General features: G+C 41.5%; 1 pseudogene; it reads left to right on the forward strand.

The window, feature by feature from the left end:
* Positions 1-3,717: 3,717 nt before the first annotated feature.
* Positions 3,718-9,881, forward strand: LOC138081820 (poly(A) polymerase alpha-like; annotated as a pseudogene).
* Positions 9,882-19,095: the final 9,214 nt, after the last annotated feature.

Raw genomic sequence — 19,095 nt, forward strand, 5'->3', positions numbered from 1 at the left:
TTGAAAGTGCTGGAATAAGTCAGCTATTTAAGCTGTAATAAAGAACAGTGCCATACACTGGAAGATTGCTCATCAAGGTCAGTCAGGTCATGAGACTTGAAAATCAAGGATCCCTTGTCTGCATTTTGTGTGTGTTTTTTTTTTTTTTTTTTTGTATTACCATGAATCATATTTGTAATGAGAAAATCAAAACAAACAATAAGAGGAAAACTTAGAAACAAAAGAGTGGGCTTAGTGTCACAGGGCTGCCCTCGGGATGTTTTTTCAAGACTTTTAATGTGGTCACAAAGCTAATTTGTTCTAGTTCTTTCTTGGGACTTTAAGAACCAACATTTCAAGATGTTTTAAAATCTAAGAGTAATAATGGTCCCTAGCCAGGAGGGAAGAATTAATGGAGAGGTGAACCGACTTCCTAGATTGACAACCAGCGACTTGGCTATCTTGGAGACTTTACTATGAGGGCTTCCCAGCTGGCTCTAGTGGTAAAGAACTGGCTTCCCAGTACAGGAGATGTAAGAGACACAGGTTCACTCTCTGGGTCGGGAAGATCCCCTCGAGAAGGGCTTGGCAACCCACTCCAGTATACTTGCCTGGAGAATCCCCGTGAGCAGAGGAGCCTGGCGGGGTACAGTCCATAAGGTTATAAAGAGTCAGACATGGCTGAAGCAACTTAGCAGCACACACACTCTGGCTTCCACATTTGAAAAAGAGCTTGCCCTTAACCACTTTTAGCCCACAGAAGTTTTTAAAAAGGGAATTATACAAAGTCCTTAGAAAAGTATAATGCCTTTGGCTACTATCCAAGAGATAGACAACAGGAGTAGGGGGTCAGCTTTGAATATGAAGGGAATTCAATCAGGCTTAGGGTTCATGTGCCATAAACATGGACATCAAGCAGTGGAAATGGGGCTGTTTCCTCTTAGTTCTAATGTAGATTGCAGGTGTACATATCAAAAGATAATGAAACTCTAAAAGCCCCAGGAGAGCCTAAGGCCACACAGGATTGGCTGCATGAGAGAATTCAAAAGTGGAATAAGGGACAGAAGAGCTATAAAATTGATGAGACTCATTTTTAGATATGAAGTTGAAAAGAAATGGGTTCTTGAAACTCAAAATTTGTGATCCCTGCCATTTTTATACACTTTTAGAAGCAGTGTGTGAAAAGTTGCAGACATTTTCCTTCAATAAGGTGCACCAGGAAATGCGCAATAAAACTCAAAACTGCACAAATGCCTGCCCCAAAACCCCCGACACCCCGGCCACTCACTCTAAACCATGACTTCAAGCCACCTGCACTTTAAAACAGCCCTGGGGACACGGCTGGCCAGACAGAGCGGGGCGTGTTTCAGGAGGGGGATCGCTCGCTCTGTCTGTGTCACTTCACTCTTCCACACCCATGTGCTCACTCGTTGTCCCTCTGTACCTGCTGTGTAGACGTGGGGAGCTCAGCACCTGTCTGAATCCACTCACACAAAAGCATTAGTAAGTAAGGCAGCTGTTGCTACACCCCGAAAGAGAGACAGAGAAGAGGCTCTGCATTAGCCACCCCAGAGCAAACCACTTAAATTCCTTTAAGATGTCCACAGACAGAGAGAACAGACTTGCAGTTGCCAGAGGGAAGGAACGGGGTTGGAAGTTTGCAATTAGCAGGGGCAAGCTACCATGCATAGGATGGGGAAACAAGTAGACAACAAGGTCCTCCTGTATAGCACAGGGAGCTATTGGGAATGTCTTGTGATAAACTATAATAGAAACAGATATGATAAAGTATGTGTGTATAGAATCACTTTACTGTATAGCAGAAATTAACACGACATAAACCCACTAGACTTTAATAAAATAAAATTTTAAAAGGAGGTTTATGAAGGAGTCTTTTGGGCCTAAAAAAGAAAACCACAGTCTCAAAGGCCCTTGCTGAATCATCTAACTTCAGAGAAAACAAAACAGAACTTTAAGTCCTGCCCCAATGCTCCAGGCTGGTTGCGTCTGTCTGTAACCCTGTCCAGAAACCTTCCACCCCCTACACCTGCCCAGAAGACTTATCACCCCCTGCCCAACTACAAATGCCATCTCAACTAAAGTATATCCAAAACATCCCGCCTGATTAACGTTTCCCTTCTCGCTTACACAAACCTCCCTATAAATATGGAGCCTCCCTGATCCCTCTCCACACTCAGCCTGGTCCTTAGGCCAACTGTCGCCCCTTCTTGCCTGAATAAAGGTAACCTACTTCCGTTGAAGTCGTCTTCCCTTTTCCTGCCTCTGCCTGACCTGTACCTTACAGTGTATGTTCTCCGAAGTCCTGTCTCAACCTCACCCTCCACACTGAAGGGTTTTTCTTCCCCTCTGCTTCTTCTCTGCAAAGCGTGTGTCTGTCCTTTCTGTTGACTCTCACTCTAAGATGACCCCAGGAAATTTAAACTCTTCCACCGTCTATTGGCAGATCAACTTAGCTGCCTCTGTTCCTGTTTCTAACCTGGGAAGCTCATTGCTGGGATCTAGCACAAGAAAGAATTCTCCAGTTAACAGAACGTATACGCCTTAAAAAGCAGACTCCATAATTCCTACATTCAACAAGTATTTGCTGAGCGCCTGCCATTTGCCAAGGATTGTTCTAGGAGGTGAGATTGGAGCAATCAGTGACAATCATTTTCTATCAGCATGATTTTGGGGGCCGCATCCCTACTCCATCCATCTCATCATGACATTTCTTCCTTTAAAAATAATTATTTATTTGGCTGTGCCAGATCTTAGCTGCAGCTGGTATCTTCCATTTTCATTGGAGCATGCAGGATTTTTAGCTGTGGCAGGTGAACTCCTAGTTTCCGCCTGTGGGATCTAGTTCCCTGACCAGGGATTGAACCTGGGCCGCCTGTATTGGGAGCATGGAGTCTTAGCCACTGGACCCACCAAGGAAGTTCCCAAGACATTTCTTCCTGACACACATGATATTCTGTAAGAGAGAATTCTGCTGGATGAAGTTGTCCACACCTTACTATATTTATTAAAGTTACATCCATTCTTTTATATTGTTAATATGTTTTTAATTAAAAGCCACCCCCCAACGGAGACAATACAGTTTCCTATCTAACATAATAAGAGGTATTTTTAAAAGCAATACAAGCTGGCTTTGACTCCAGAACTGACTGGGGTGAACACAAGCACCAGTTGAAACTGTCTGACCCTTTGTCAAGGAAAGAGAATTCTCATTCACTGTTCTGTAAGGCAACCTGACCAATGGATCAGGAGCCTGAAATCTTTCCATACTTTTTGACTCATTACTCCTACTCTGAAGAGTCTCTCCCACAAAGATAATGCCATACAGTTATTTGCAATTTTCAGAATTGTAAAATAGCTCAAAGACAATGAAAGGTTAGAGCAGAATAACTTGGAAGGGTGTGCTCTAAACAATGCATAGCTTCGAGGCACAAATTTTTCCTTACCTTAGCAAGAAAACAAAAACTATTTATTTTTACTTATAAATAATTTCTCCAAAACCGATGCATATTAAAAATACTAGTAGAGAGGAGGAAGGGGAAGGGGGAGAAGCGCTTAAAGAGGCGGGAGCGGGTGTGGGAGTGGGGTAGGACCCAGGGCTAAGGCAGCACCCACCCCTCCTCTCGCCTTAGTGGATCATGCCCAAGGCGGCAGCTGCAGCAGTTGCAGGAGGCGGGCGGGGGGTGAGGAAGAGACTGGGTGGTACCAGCTCAGGAGATGATGCCGTTTCCAGTTACAACACAGGGATCCCAGCAAGCACAGTTGCGCTGAGGCATTACTTCTCCCATCAACTTCAGTCATTTCAGTCGCTCAGTCTTGTCCAACTCTTTGCGACCTCGTGGATTGCAGCACACCAGGCTTCCCTGTCCATCACCAACTCCTGGAGCTTACTCAAACTCATGCCCATCGTGTCGGTGATGCCATCCAAGCATCTCATCCTCTGTCATCCCCTTCTCCTCCCGCCTTCAATCTTTCCAAGCATCATGGTCTTTTCCAATGAGTCAGTTCTTTGCATCAGGTGGCCAAAGTATTGGAGTTTCAGCTTCAGCATCAGTCCTTCCAATGAATATTCAGGACTGACTTAGCAGGGCCCAAGGAGACTGACTGCCTACTTACACAGAAGCTAGTTGAGACTCTGAAGCCCTTTGGGGTTTTTGAAGAGGAAGAGGAGCTGCAGCGCAGGATTTTAATTTGGGGAAAATTAAATAACCTGGTGAAAGAGTGGATATGAGAAATCAGTGAAAGCAAGAATCTTCCACGATCTGTAACTGAAAATGTTGGTGGGAAAAATTACACATGTGTATCTTATAGATTAGGAGTATATACAAAAGGTGCCGATATTGATGCACCAAGACTTGTTGATCAAAGTGATTTTTTTCTCCTCATTCTATGATCAGTTGAAATTATAGGAAGAAGTAAAAGATTTAAGAGCTGTTGAAGAGGCATTTGTACCAGTTATCAAACTGTGTTTTGATGGGATAGAGATTGATATTTTGTTTGCAAGATTAGCACTGCAGACTATTCTAGAAGACTTGGACTTAACAGATGACAGTCTGCTTAAAAATCTAGATGTAAGATGCATAATAAGTCTTAACGGTTGCAGAGTATCCAATGAAATTTTATGTCTAGTACCAAACATTGACAACTTCAGATTAACCCTGAGGACTATCAAACTGTGGGCCAAATGCCACAATATCTATTCTAATGTATTAGGTTTTCTTGGTGGTATTTCCTGGGCTATGCTAGTAGAAAGAACTTGCTAGCTTTATCCAAATGCAATAGTAACAACTCTTGTACATAAATTTTCTGGGTATTTTCTAAATGGTATGTGTATGCTGCTGCTAAGTTGCTTCAGTCATGTCCGACTCTGTGCGACCCCATAGACAGCAACCCACCAGGCTCCCCCGTCCCTGGGATTCTCCAGGCAAGAAACTGGAGTGGGTTGCCATTTCCTTCTCCAATGCGTGAAAGTGAAAAGAGAAAGTGAAGTCACTCAGTCATGTCTGACTCTTAGCGACCCCATGGACTACAGCCTACCAGGCTTCTCTGCCCATGGGATTTTCCAGGCAAAATTACTGGAGAGGGGTGCCATTGCCTTCTCTGGGTATGTGTATAGATTATATTAAAATAAAACTGATTGTAGACACTGAAAAAAAATTCTAGTAGAAAATAGTCCCTCATGAAAAGAGAAAAAATATATATGTATAAACACATACGTATGTATGTGTTTGGGTTTGAGGGTTATTTTAGTTTTCTGTAACTAAAAAAATTGTTTCTTTAATGAAGATGCATTATTTTCTTTTAAAAATCATTTTATTTAAATATATCTGACATAGAGAAATAAATTGTATACATTTAAATTGTACCACTTGATGTTTTTGTGGTTATGTGTACATTGTGATTGGAGAAGGCAATGGCACCCCACTCCAGTACTCTTGCCTGGAAAATCCCATGGATGGAGGAGCCTGGTGGGCTGCAGTCCATTGGGTCGCCAAGAGTCGGGCACAACTGAGTGACTTCACTTTCACTTTTCACTTTCATGCATTGGAGAAGGAAATGGCAACCCACTCCGGTGTTCTTGCCTGGAGAATCCCAGGGACGGGGGAGCCTGGTGGGTTGCTGTCTATGGGGTCACACAGAGTCGGACAAGACTGAAGTGACTTAGCAGCAGCAGCATACATTGTGATGGAAAAGGAAATGGCAGCCCACTCCAGTATTCTTGCCTGGAGAGTCCCATGGACAGGGAAGCCTGGCAGGCTACAGTCCATGGGATTGCAAAGAGTCGGACATGACTGAGTGACTAAATATCAACAACGAACATTGTGAAGGTTTCCCAGATGACTCAGTAGTAAAGAACCAGCTTACCGATGCAGGAGATGCAGGAGACGAGGGTTCAATCCCTTGGCTGGGAAGATATCCTGGAGAAGAAAATGGCAACCCACTTCAGTATTCTTGCCTAGAAAATCTCATGGATGGAGGAGCCTGGAGAGCTGGTCTATGGGGTCACAAAGAGTCAGACACAACTTAGCAACTGAGAAAGCGCTTACTTTGTGAAAGGATCTCCACAGCCAACCTAAATAATTCATCCACCATCTCTACATAGTTATCCTCTTGTGTGTATTCAGAAGATTGAATTTGAGATCTATTCTCTTGGAAAATTTCAGTTATTCACCAGTATCACAATTAACAGGCTGTACATAAAATCTTCAGAAAATATTTATCCCAGCTAACTGAAACTTTGTACCCTTTGCCCAATATCTTTCAGTTTCTCCCATACCCCATACCCTGATACAATCTGATTTGATGACTTTGACTCTTTTAGAATCTACATATACATGTGGGCTCATGCAGTATTTGTCCTTCCATGTCCAACATTTCACTTAGCATGATGTTTTCTTAAGAGAATAAATTTTGGAGTTTTATTTCATGGGAGAATTTCTTTCTCCAAACTCTACTTCTTCCATGAAATGTTCCTTGATTAATTAATTGAAAGGATTAATTTCATCCTTTTCCCTTCATATTTTTCTGCTGATTCCACATCTCCACGCTTTCACACTGATTTTCATGTGTTTGTTTGTAGATATTCTCTGTGTGTGTTTCAGGACTACCCTTCCAATTAAATAGATTGAAAGCTCTTCAAGAGAAAGAATCTGTCTTCAGTTCCCTCTGTATTTTGCTATCTATAAAACTACATTTTAATTTTTGAGTAAGTGTACTGATTAGATTTTACTAGGTCAGCATTTCTCAAATTGTGAGCCATGAGTCTCTAGTTCTTGGAGGTAGTCCACAAATGAAGAGTTTCCTAAACAAATAACTTTGGGAACACTGCACACTTTGTATATTAGCATATTAAAGTCTCTGAAAAGGCCTGCAGTAAATGAACCTGCTTAACTCTAATTCAACACTTCTCAAACATATTTGATATGAATACTCTTAAAAAAAAAAAAACAGTACCTATTGACAATGCACATTTTCTGGGATACTTTGTGGGAAATATGTTATTAATTCCCAGAAGACAGGGATAAATATTATATCTTATTCATCTTTGATTTGGCTTTTCATAATGTTGTCTGACACATAGTGTTGGACTATGTGCTCCAAAATAAATATTTTTGTGTAAACGAATAAGTGCCTGAAGGCAAGCTTCTGTGAACCAGTGTGATGTGTTAAGCAGCTGCAGGCTAAGGGCTGACTGATCAGGTATTAAAGAATCTTCAAAAGTTTTTTTAACCTGAGTCCACATGGAGCTGGTCAATAGAAAAAAGTATGAAAATACCCCAATCCCAGGATGAAGACTAAATCAGACCTGGAAGATAAGGATATGTAGTTTAGACACCAGGAACTATGTGTGCACAGAATATCCAGACTACAACTAGTACATGAGATCACTTAGTCCAATTCTTAAACTTTCTCATTGACATACTTCTATTGGCCAAGGATCCTGACACATGCTCGAAAGGAGGTCTGTTCTGTGGGAGAAATCTAACTAGCCAAATAAAAGCAAGAAATTTTTGGAATTTTGAATTTTATCTTGAAATTTAAATGTCAGTTTTACAAATGAAGAAGATGTGGAATATATATATATACATATATATATATGATGTTTGTTTTAATATAAAAGTAATGCTTTACATTTTTAGCTGAGTGGTATAATACTTCCATTCAAGATGCAAGGACTTATTCCCATTCTCTTATTTAACATGAGAGAAAACTCTCATCCAGAGAGAGAAAGTGACTTGTTCAAGACCACACAGAGAATGTTTGTCAGTCTGGGGTTGAACCCCAGATCTCTTGAATGCCAGTTCCACGTTATTGCCCAACTAGACGAGCCCTTTCATCTCACACTATACCTACACAATGTCATTTGATCTAGTAATTCCACTTCTAAGAATCAATCCTAAAGAAACAGAAATGCAAGGAAAGACCCAAAGATGTTCAGTTCAGTTCAGTCACTAAGTAGTGTCTGACTTTTTGCAATCCCATGGACTGCAGCACACCAGGCTTCCCTGTCCATCACCAACTTCTGGAGCTTACTCAGACTCATATCCATTGAGTCAGTGATGTCATCCATCCATCTCATCCTCTGTTGTCTCCTTCTCCTCCCACCTTCAATCTTCCCCAGCATCAGGGTCTTTTCAAATGAGTCAGTTCTTTGCATCATGTGGCCATAGTATTGGAGTTTCAGCTTTAGCATCAGTCCTTCCAATGAACATGCAGGACTGATTTCCTTTAAGATGGACTGATTGGATCTCCTTGCAGTCCAAGGGACTCTCAAGAGTCTTCTCCAATACCACAGTTCAAAAGCATCAATTCTTCAGTGCTCAGCTTTCTTTCTAGTCCAACTCTCACATCCATACATGACCACTGGAAAAACCATAGCTTTGACTAGACGGACCTCTGTTGTCAAAGTAATGTCTCTGCTTTTTAATATTAGCATTAAAAATTACTTAAATCTTTAATAATGGGCAGATTGCTAAACAAAATACATGTAACAGGATATTTTGTTTTGTGTGTGTGTGTATGTGCACTCAGTCATGTTTGACTCTTCCACAACCCCATGGACTGTAGCCCACCAGGCTCCTCTGTCCATGGGATTTCCCAGGCAAGAATACTGAAGTGGGTTGCCATTTCCTTCTCCAGGGGAGCTTCCCAACCCAGGGATTGAAACTGAGTCTCTCACATCTCCTGCATTAGCAGGTGGATTCTTTACCAACTGTGTAGCTATTAAAAGTGATGCTTACAGGAAACTCTGCTCAGTGTTATGTGGCAGCCTGGATGGGAGATTTAGGGGAGAAAGGATACATATATATGTATGGCTGAGTCCCTTTGCTGTCCACCTGAAACTATTACAACATTGTTAATTGGCTATATGCCAATATAAAATTTAAATTTTCTTTAAAAAGTGATGCTTATGAAGAATTATGTATAGTATAGTATCAAAACATATAGTATACTATGTATAGCATATAGTATTTAAAAAGGAAGCAAAATCAAGATTTCCTACTCTGTAAAAGTTATTATATACAACATCTATTAATATTATTAATTATTCTATCTCAAATGCAATACTTTAAAACACTGAGTTGTCATCTTTAGGCAGTAGGGTAATGGATGATTCAATCTTTTCTTTGTACTTTTTCTATGTCTTTCAAATTTTATGCAATAAATACATAGTTAGAACTAAGCAGAGCATGGAGCTTCCCAGGTGGCACAGTGGTAAAGAGTCCACCTGCCAGTGCAGGAGATGCAAGAGACCTGGGTTCAATCCCTGTGTCAGGAAGATCCCCTGGAGTAGGAAATGGCAACCCACTCCAGTATTCTTGCCTGGGAACTTCCACGGACAGAGGAACCTGGTGGGCTATAGTCCATGGGATCACAGTCAGACATGACTGAGCGACTGAGTATGCACACACAAGCAAAGCAAGATTTTAAAATACAATTGTAATTTTAAAAAACATTCATGCGAAGACAAACACAGTACTTGGCTATTTTAGCCATGTGATGCTGAATTCCCTTCTAAGTCCTGCTTTCTCTGACCACCTTTTGGGCCCGAGTTGCATCTATTTCCGCCCAGGGGCTCCAAGTCTGCTAGTAAAGACTAGGTAGCTGAAAGAGGGTGCTGCTCACAAAAACAGTGCATGCCTGAGCTTCTGATGAACCTGGAGGAAAACCCCTCACATGGCTGGCTTTAGCCTGATTCTTCCTTATCCACACTCTGTCCTGTCTCCCTGCTTGCACTTTCACTCTAGAAAGAGCTGGCATATGGGTCGTGCCTCACCTTCGGCATCCTGGGCAGGTCTTGCCTGTTAGCCTTTGTCAGTGAGGAAGCATCATCAACCCAGGACGCTGCAAACCCAGGGACGGTTTCCTATACAAACAAATGAAACTGGACTTCTGTTTCTAGAGAGGAGAAACACAGTGTCCTGCAAGGCAAGTGTATTGAAATAAAACATGATGACATCACAATATTCCAGCACAGTGGTTCTCAAAGCTGGGCACACTTGACAATCAACTGGAAGGCTGGTGGAAATACCGATTGATGGGCCCACCAACCGAGTTTTTGATTCAGTAGATGGGGGAGAGGTCTGGGGAGCAGTTTGGATTTCTGCCCAGATGCTGCTGCTGCTGCTGCTGCTGGTCTAGGGGTCATGCTTCAGGAGCCACTGCTCTGGCAGAATCACAGACCTGGTTAACACATGGAACAGGAAGGCGTCTGTGACCTTGGGACCCATGTATGGCTTTTAGCAGAGGAAGCTTTGGACTCACATGCTTCTTTCCTTTCTTTAGCCTAATTATTCTCTCTGTATTTCCCTATTTCTACGATGTTCATTCACTCATTTAACAATTTAAAGACTACTCATAGTACACTAGACAGTAAAGACACAGCAACAAACAAGCCAGACAAAATCTAACCTGAGGGAGCTTCTACCCCAATGGAAATAGTTTGCATTAAATGGTTGTGATGAGCCTTTCTAGTATCATTCAAAAATATCCTATTCTACTATAGAAGATGTAAAAGTCATGACATGTATTAAGCATAGATAATGAGTAAGCAAGTGCCTTGTAAGACATAGTCAGAATTCATAAGATATATTAAATAAGTATGTTAATAAGTAAAGCAAGCACTTCAGTGTTGAATATTGAAAGGATGGAAGGACGAGAGAAACCTAATATTCATGAGGTGCCAAATATTCCTGAAACACTAAACAGACACAAGCCATATGAAGCCTTTTTAATTTTCATAGAGTTTTAATTTGGCCCCCCACTGGTGAGACCCTCTCTGTTCCCATGTGTCCTCTGCCCACAAAACACAAGTATACTCCAAAGGTGCTCATCAGGGTGATTGACAGGCTACCACTGTGGACAAGGGGACTTATTCCTATATCTGTCCTATTGAGTAAGTCTGTATTTTGGCCCCAAGTACAGGCCAGCCTCCAAGATATTGTGAATTCAGTTCCAGACCACTGTAATAAAGTGAATATTAGAATAAATTGAGCCCCAGTGTGTTTACACTATACTGTGGTCTATTAAGTGTACAAGAGCATTATGTCTAAAAAAACAACATACATACCTTAATTTAAATATACTTTATTGCTAAAAAATGTTGACCGTCGTTTGAACCTTCAGTGAGTCATATTCTTTTTCGGTGGAGGGTCTTACTTTGACATTGATGGCTGCTGACTGATCAGGGTGGTGACTGATAAAGACTGAGGTGGCTGTGGCAATTTCTTAAAGTGAAACAGAAATGAAGTTTGCCACATTGATTGACACTTCCTTGCACAAACAATTTTTCTGTAGCGTGAAATGGTCTTTGAAAGCATTTTACCCACAGTAGGACTTCTTTCAGAATTGGAATCAATCCTCTCAAACCATGCCACTGCTTTATCAACTAAGCTTCAGTAATAGCTTAAATGTCTTGTAATTTTGACAATCGTCACAAAAACATCTTCACCAGGAATAGGTTCTATCTCAAGAAACCACTTTCTTTGCTCATTCGTAATAAGCAACTCCTTATCCATTGAGGTTTTATCATGAAATTTGCAGCAACTCAGTCACATCTTCAGGCTTCACTTCAAAGCCTAGTTCTCTTGCCATTTCCACCACGTCTGCAGTTACCTCCTCCTCTGAAGTCTTGAACCCTAAAAAGTCATGAGGGTTGAAATCAACTTTTTCAAATTCTTATTAGTGTTATATTTTTACCTCTTTCCATAGACCTTCAGAGGCACTCTGGTAAAGAATCCATCCTGCAGGAGATGTGGGTCTGATCCCTGGGTCAGGGAAGACGCCCTGGAGAAGGAAATGACAACCCACTCCAGTGTTCTTGCCTGAAGAATCCCACGGACAGAAGAGTCTGGCCAGCTACAGTCCATGGAGTCACAAAGAGTCAAACACAACTGAAGCGACTTAGCATGCACACACACATAAATCACAAATGTCCTTAACAGCATTGAGAATAGTGAATCCTTTCCAGAAGGTTTTTAATTGACTTTGCCGAAAACCACCAGAGGAATCACTTGCTATGGTAGCTGTAGTCTTATAAAATGTATTTTTTAACTAATAGACTTGAAAGTTGAAATTACTTGATCCATGAGCAGCAGAATGGATGCTGTGTTGGCAGGCATGAAAACAGCATTAATCTCATTGTACATCTCCATCAGAGCTCTTGGCTGACCAGGTGCATTGTCAGTGAGCAGTAATATTTTGAAAGGATCTTTTTTTTTCCCGAGCAAAAGTTCTCAACAGATGTGCTGTCATCCAGGCTTTGTTGTTCCATTTATATATTACAGACAGAGTAGATTTAGCATAATTCTTAAGGGCGCTAGGATTTTCCAAACAGTAAATGAACATTGGCTTCAACTTCAAATCACCAGCTGCATTAGCTTCTGCAAGAGTCAGCCTGTCTCTCTCTTCTTTCTATCAAAAATTGTGAAATTACCATTTTTGATTTAACATTTCTAAATTACTTGAAAGACGTGTACAAACACACACACACACACACTTCCTTCTTAGTTTTCTCATTGCTAACATATGTGTATGTGCTCAGTTGTGTCTGACTCTGTGACTCCAGAGACTGAAGCCTACCAGGTTCCTCTGTCCATGGAATTTTCCAGGCAAGAATACTAGAGTGGGTTGCTATTCCCTTCTCCAGGGGATCTTCTCGACCCAGGGATCAAATCTTTGCCTCTTACATCTCCTGCATTGGCAGGAGAATGCTTTACCACTGTGCTACTTGGGAAGCCCCGTGCTGAAATATGCATTCATATATTTATATATTGCCTTCAGTATGTGTCAAAACCATGATACACTGGTTTCTTTAAGTCTAGACAAGGAACATTTGCTAAGAGATTCATAGCATAAAATTTTATAAATATTACTTCAAAATTTTACAAGTATGGGTTTTAATTGTAGTTATTAGGACTCTGAAACCTTGAAGCCAGGCATTGACTTCTCCTCTTCAGCTATGAAAGTCCTTAATGACATCTTCCTGTATAAGGCTGTTTCGTCTACATTGAAAATTTGGTGTTTCATGGAGCCACCTTCATTAATGATCTAAGCTAAATCTTAAAATGTATCTAGAAGAGATAACTTGCTGTGCTCTCTACAGCAGCACTTGCTGCTTCACCTTGCACTTTTATGTTACAGAGACAGCTTTTCTCCTTAAACTCATGAACCAATCTCTGTTAGCTTCAAACTTTTCATCTGCACCTACCTGGCAGACTTGGTATGAAAATCAAGAATGAATGAGTGAGAGTGTCTGGGGCATAGTCTGGTATAGATGATGTTCCCACGAAGGCTATTATTATTCCTACCTATCTCCTCCCTATAAGACATTATTGCATTCTAACAAACAATGCAAAATCTTTTAAAAGCCGCCTCCAAGTTCTCTTAAAGGATTTTGTTTCCTACCCTCCAGCACTAGGTTACATTGCCAAGTTATGTCACCTAATGGGCCTGGACCTTGTCACAGCTTTATTTCTGTTTCTTTCCCCAAAGCCTGGGATCTCCCTCACTCCTTACTTATTTTAACAAAGAGCTTGGGTATAATTAATATCCAACCCATAAAATAAAGACCATGCCTGGGTTTCATCCACTGACACCAACATTTTGTCCTAGTCTCATCTACCATCACTTAATGACAAACAACACATATTTTCTTCTATATAGTCAATGTTTTTGAAGTCCTCCTCCAACCCCTCCTCTAAAGATGAGTGCACCTTCTCACTCACTTAGAAATCATGGAAACTGCCTTCCTGTTTGAAGTGTTCTATAGCACTGACATCCATGAGCTCCACGAAGCAGCTGTCTGGGTTGGGACAGGAAAAGCTGGAACACATTTAGCAAGGTTTTGTTTTGGTTTTCAAAATGCAGCCTTCAGGGTTCTCTTCGCTTCTTGGACCAAGGAACTAAGCTGCTGAGCCCGGCTGAAAGCAGCAGTTTGTAGGACCAGCTGAAAGTTATTTCACCATGAAGCCAACCTTGGAAGGTCTGGAAAACTCCATATGGACTGCAGCCTTAGTCTCCAGGAAGCACCCAGCTTATTCTCCTCTTTCAGTTTGCCTGCTATATAATTACAGCGTGTGTGCTTGAAAGGTAACTGTATAGAAAAGATGCCTTGCTCTGCATTTTCTTTCTTTTTCTGTTAACCTTTATGTGGATAATCCACAGAGACACAACTTAATATTTATTCCATCTGTGTATTCTCTGTCCACTTAGGATAAGAGACAGCTAAGCATGTCCTGTGCCAAGAAGGACTCAAGAAGTCAAATGGCATTGTTACCCTCAAGGGGCCAATGCATGGGAAATGTATCTACCTTCCCCTGTGCTGTGGAGGCCTCCACAACACTGAGTCCTCTTTCATTCTCCAGCTGTCCTGTCTTGCTCCCCAGAAACTGACCCATCTCCCAGCCCCAAATACAAAGTCCTTACACAAGTAGATACCAGATTTGCCATTTTGTCAAACCTAGAGACAAGCTTGGATTCTCTCTTGGCTCAACCCATGTGGAAGACACGCTGCTTAGCCTCTAACCTGATCTTAATGGAGATGTGGAGCCCCTGAATTTCTTTAAAGTAAGAACCTGCTGTCACCTTTCACCACTAATAGAAAAGCAAGGAAATTTCAGTCTTCTTTTGCTGCAGAAGCTGAAGAATTAAATCCATGCTGTGCAACAGAAATGTTATACAAGCCCCAAATGCTTGCTGTCCTGGTATACTTTAATCGCTCAGTCATGTCCAAATCTTTGTGACCCCAAGGACTATAGCACACCAGGCTTCAAATGTAATTTACAATGATCTAGAACCCATGTTAAAAAAAATTGAAGAGATAAGTAAAATTAATGGTAATAATACATTTTAGCGAACCAAATAGATCCCCCAAACTATCAATTCAACCTGCAATCAATATAAACAATTATCAATGAAAAAGTACTCTCTGTCATACTAAGTCTGCAAACCCTGGTGTGCATTAATTACCTGGTGCGCTCAGTTACTCAGTCATGTCCGACTCTTTGTGGCCCCATGGACTGTAGCCTGCCAGGTTTCTCTGTCTGTGAAATTTTCCAGGCAAGAATACTGAAGTGGTTGCTACTTCCCACTCCAGGGCATCTTTCCAACCCAGGGATCAAATCTAAGCCTCTTGCGTCTCCTGCCTTGGCAGGCAGATTCTTTATCACTTGTGCCACCTGGGAAGCCCCATTTTACACTGGGTCACATTTCAGTTTGAGCAATCCACATGTCAAAGGCCCAGTTGCACATGTGACCAGTTGCTGCCATATTGAACAATGCAGGTTCCAAATGAAGTGGTTGGGGGAAGCAGAACATCTGAGTGAGAACAGTGTCCTATTTTATATCTTTGGGTATTCCCTCCTCTGGAAAAGAATCTTTTCAGTATATCCTGACCTCCTTGGGATGAGATTGGCCTGCATCTGTAGGAAGGAAACTTCCTTCTTCACCTGTCTCCTCTTTCCCAGAAGTGTTCCTCTCGTTCCTTGTGCCCCTGGGTTTTCTTAAAATGCAGATTCTGATTCAATAGATCTAGAGTTTTGCGTTTCTAACAAGCTCCCTGGTGACCTGGTTGCTCATCTTTGGATCCCACTCTGAATAGCAAAGTTCTGAAGGCTGCTGCCCTTCCAAGTCATATATGTGATTAAAGGAAGGTGGCATGTACTAAGGTGGGAAGTGTGTGAACTTGGAGTCAGATTGCTGGGACCTGGTGCTTTGGTCCACCACTTAGCTGTGAGGGTTGGGCAGGCTGCTTACCCTCTCTGAGCCTGTCCCCTCATCTATAAAAACATAGGCAGTGACAAAGTTACCGTGTTGCATGGTGCTGGCACAATAGGGAATAATCAGCCAAGGTCAGAGATTTTAGCTTTAGGATGTGAAAGTACAATCTTATATTGAGAAAAGAAGGGACTTACCTTTCTTTGATTTCACCAGAAATAGGTGTAATGTAAGCATCACCTCCTTAAGGAAGGCTTCCTTAACATTCTAATCTGACGTAGATGTAGATGAATCCCTGTTTCTCAAATGCCTGTATCTCTCATATAGCTTTTATCACATAATACTGCAACTACGCACTTAGTTTTCAGTCTCTCGCACTGGAATTAAAGTAATTTGAAGGCAGCAAGGAAAGTCTCATTCCAGTGCTTTCTGATTGCTGGAGGACCGATGCTGGCTGGCTCAGCTGCATAAAATCCCCTGAGGAATTTCTTTAAAATATAGATTCATAGGCTCCATCTCTATAGTTGATTTCAGTGAGTCTCCTTTGGATCAAGACATCTGTATATTTTCAAAGCTTATCAGTTTTCTGCCTGCTAGCCAGGTTTGGGAATTTCTGGATTCTTCTACTTTGTATCATCAGTTCAGTTTAGTTGCTCAGTCACGTCCAACTCTTTGCCACCCCATGGACCACAGCACACTAGGCCTCCCTGTCCATCACCAAATCCCAGAGTTTACCCAAACTCACGTCCATCGAGTTGGTGATGCCATCCAACCACTTCATCATCTGTGATCCCCTTCTCCTGCCCTCAATCTTTCCCAGCATCAGTGTCTTTTGGAATGAGTCAGCTCTTTGCATCAGGTGGCCAAAGTATTGGAGTTTCAGCTTCAACATTAATCCTTCCAATGAACACCCAGGACTGATCTCCTTTAGGATGGACTGGTTGGATCTTCTTGAGAGTCCCTTGGACTGGTTGGTCTTTGCCAACACCACAGTTCAAGAGAATCAATTCTTCAGCACTCAGCTTTCTTTATAGTCCAACTCTCACATCTATACATGACTACTAGAACCATAGCCTTGACTTCATGGACCTTTGTTGGCAAAGTAATGTTTCTGCTTTTTAATATGCTGTCTAGGTTGGTCATAACTTTCCTTCCAAGGAGGAAGCATCTTTTAATTTCATGGATGCAATCACCATCTGCAGTGATTTTGGAGCCCAGAAAAATAAAGTCAGCCACTGTTTCCCCATCTATCTGCCATGAAGTGATGGGACCGGATGCCATGATCTTAGTTTTCTGAATGTTGAGCTTGAAGCCAAGTTTTTCATTCTCCTCTTTCACTTTCATCAAGAGGCTCTTTAGTTCTTCTTCACTTTCTGCCATAAGGGTGGTGTCATGTGCATATCTGAGGTTATTGAGATTTCTCCTAGCAATCTTGATTCCAGCTTGTGCTTCCTCCAGCCCAGCATTTCTCATGATGTACTCTGCATAGAAGTTAAATAAGCAGGATGACAATATACAGCCTTGATGTACTCCTTTTCCTATTTGGAAACAGTTTGTTGTTCCATGTCCAGTTCTAACTGTTGCTTCCTGACCCACATAGAGGTTTTTCAACAGGCAGGTCAGGTGGTCTGGTATTCCCATCTCTTGAAGAATGTTCCACAGTTTATTGTGATCCACACAGTCAAAGGCTTTGGTGTAGTCAATAAAGCAGAAATAGATGTTTTTCTGGAACTCTCTTGCTTTTTCCATGATCCAGTGGATGGTGGCAATTTGATCTCTGGTTCCTCTGCCTTTTCTAAAACCAGCTTGAACATCTGGAAGTTCACGGTTCACATATTGCTGAAGCCTGACTTGGAGAATTTTGAGCATTACTTTACTAGCGTGTGACAGGAGTGCAATTGTGTGGTACTTTGAGCATTCTTTAGCATTGGCTTTCTTTGGGATTGGAATAAAAACTGACCTTTTCCAGTCCTGTGGCCACTGCTGAGTTTTCCAAATGTGCTGGCATATTGAGTGCAGCACTTTCACAGCATCATCTTTGAGGATCTGAAATAGCTCAACTGGAATTCCATCACCTCCACTAGCTTTATTCATAGTGATGCTTCCTAAAGCCCACTTGACTTCACATTTCAGGATATCTGGCTCTAGGTGAGTGATCACACCATCATGATTATCTGGGTCATGAAGTTATTTTTGGACAGTTCTTCTGTGTATTTTTGCCACCTCTTCTTAATATTTTCTGCTTCTGTTAGGTCCCTACCATTTCTGTCCTTTATTGAGCCCATCTTTGCATGAAATGTTCCCTTGGTATCTCTAATTTTCTTGAAGAGATCTCCAGTCTTTCCCATTCTATTGTTTTCCTCTATTTCTTTGCAATGGTCACTAACTGAGGACGGCTTTCTCATTTCTCCTTGCTGTTTTTTGGAACTCTGCATTCAAATGCTTATATCTTTCCTTTTCTTCTTTGCTTTTCACTTCTCTTCTTTTCACAGCTATTTGTAAGACCTTCTCAGACAGCCATTTTGCTGTTTTGCATTTCTTTTCCATGGGGATGGTCTTGATCCCTGCTTCCTGTACAATGTCACGAACCTCCATCCATAGTTCATCAGGTACTCTGCCTATCAGATCTAGTCTGTTAAATCAATATCTCAATTCCACTGTATAATCATAAGGGATTTGATTTAGGTCATACCTGAATGTCTAGTGGTTTTCCCCACTTTCTTCAATTTAAGTCTGAATTTGGCAATAAGGAGTTCATGATCTGAGCCACAGTCAGCTCCCAGTCTTGTTTTTGCTGACTGTATAGAGCTTTTCCATCTTTGGCTGCAAAGAATATAATCAATCTGATTTTGGTGTTGGCCATCTGGTGATGTCCATGTGTAGAGTCTTCTCTTGTGTTGTTGGAAGAGGGTGTTTGCTATGACCAGTGCGTTCTCTTGGCAAAACTCTATTAGTCTTTGCCCTGCTTCATTCCATATTCCAAGGCCAAATTTGCTTGTTACTCCAGATGTTTCTTGACTTCCTACTTTTGCATTCCAGTCCCCTAAAATGAAAAGGACATCTTTTTTGGGTGTTAATTCTAGAAGATCTTGTAGGTCTTCATAGAAACACTCAACTTCAGCTTCTTCAGCATTACTGGTTGGGGCATAGACTTGAATTACCGTGATATTGAATGGTTTGCCTTGGAAACGAACAGAAATCATTCTGTCATTTTTGAGATTGCATCCAAGTACTGCATTTCGGACTCTTCTGTTGACTATGATGGCTACTCCATTTCTTCTGAGGGATTCCTTCCCACAGTAGTAGATATAATGGGCATCTGAGTTAAATTCACCCATTCCAGTCCATTTTAGTTTACTGATTCCTAGAATGTCGATGTTC

This window comes from Capricornis sumatraensis, chromosome 7 (assembly GCF_032405125.1).
Source record: "Capricornis sumatraensis isolate serow.1 chromosome 7, serow.2, whole genome shotgun sequence".
Lineage (NCBI taxonomy): Eukaryota > Metazoa > Chordata > Mammalia > Artiodactyla > Bovidae > Capricornis > Capricornis sumatraensis.